Source organism: Nelumbo nucifera, chromosome 1 (assembly GCF_055504915.1).
Source record: "Nelumbo nucifera cultivar China Antique chromosome 1, China Antique-T2T, whole genome shotgun sequence".
Classification (NCBI taxonomy): domain Eukaryota; kingdom Viridiplantae; phylum Streptophyta; class Magnoliopsida; order Proteales; family Nelumbonaceae; genus Nelumbo; species Nelumbo nucifera.
The window spans coordinates 94,050,341-94,051,839 of record NC_142649.1 but is presented as its reverse complement, the minus strand read 5'-3'; the positions used below and the strand labels follow the sequence as shown (position 1 = coordinate 94,051,839).

The following is a 1,499-nucleotide window of genomic DNA, read 5'->3' as shown; positions in this document are numbered from 1 at the left end:
TCAGCAATGGGTATCACCGGGAAGGCGGATTCTAATGAGGAACAAGCCACAAGGCACTGTCCTCATTAGATGGCCTTAGGGGTTGTTTCTCTCTTCTGTCGGAGGCCCTCTGAACCAGTGGAAGGGGATTCTGCAAATGCCCTTAGGAAGGGAAAAGGTCCCTCACTGGCTGACTCCTTGCCTCCTTGGGGGCATTGGTGCCTTGGTGGATTCTGAAGCTAATAAGCAATACTTGGACGGTGGCCATAAGTTCTATTTAAGCAATTCAGCTCTTTGAGAGCTCTGAAAATGTTGCTTTAATTAGATGAAGTGCAGACATTTGATCTTGCTGAATTTTATTATTATTATTATTTTTGAGTTTTGGTGTAAGCCTGATCTCTCAGGTGGGTTTCATTCCATTCCCATCCAATTATGGGTCCTGATAATTGAACATAGCTTCCGTATAAAGAAATTTCGAGCAGTGGAGTGGCCTGCGATGCCAACATCAAAGGCGATGATTTATGGCTGCGTACTTTAACATGGAAGAAATTACTAGGTTGTGATTGTCTACAAAACGGCAAAATCTAACTAATAAGCATATGTGAATATGACCATCCAAGTAGCTTCAGACGAATAATCTGCCATCCAAACAGGTGGCATGTCACAGATCAAATGATGATCTTAACATCCAAAATAATCAAATCTTGTTGTGCCCAATCTGGAATACCATTCTCAGTAATGATCTTGATAGGCAAAAAGGAATATCAAATTTGGCTTTTATAAGAACCCTGCATTTTCAAAATATTATCGTTCCGTTGCCGGGACTCGAACCCGGGTCTCTCGGGTGAGAGCCGAGTATCCTAACCAACTAGACTACAACGGAAGTCATGGTTCAGTTTCTAACCATTTATATAAATATTGTTTATTTGAAACATTTAATGGCAACGTGGTGCTTCTATGTACGGCTAAGTAATTCTCACCCAAACTTGTTCAAAATAGAAATTCAAGCTAATCTCCGATGCCCAATTTTCCTCAAAGTCATATAACCCCATTTATTTCCTTGAGTTACATCACTAAGGGGGCATTGAATTGTTTTTCTTGTTACTAGTTCCAAATCCATTTGGTTTGGAAATGCATTAGTTCTCACTCCTCAAGACAAAACATAAATTATGTTTTTTTTTATTGAAAATGCCTTGTACTTTGGTCATAATGTGGTTCCTAATTTTAAAATGTGATAATTCAGTATCCAAACTTTCAAAATGTGAATTGATGAATGTTTTGGAAATCAAACCTTAGGTCGATTTGACCAAGTTTTGGTCTAATCTTGTTAGATTAAAGCAAAATTGATTTTAGGCCAGAGGTTTGATGGCCCATTGCATGGACCAATTCGGCCCATACTTGAAAAACCCTTTTATGTTAGATTAAAGCAAGACTAATCCATTTCAGCATGAACTGTTATATGAGCCGAACTGTTTTTTGTAGTTTAGCCCATATGGCAAGAAAAAATTATGGATAATTTC

The 1,499-nt window shown here is 38.4% G+C and overlaps 1 non-coding gene across 1 annotated transcript; it reads right to left on the bottom strand.

Annotated features, from left to right (window-relative positions):
* Window positions 1–789: 789 nt before the first annotated feature.
* Window positions 790–862, bottom strand: TRNAE-CUC (transfer RNA glutamic acid (anticodon CUC)). The gene has a single exon. It is a non-coding gene; the product is annotated as a tRNA-Glu (tRNA).
* Between the last annotated feature and the right edge of the window lie 637 nt (window positions 863–1,499).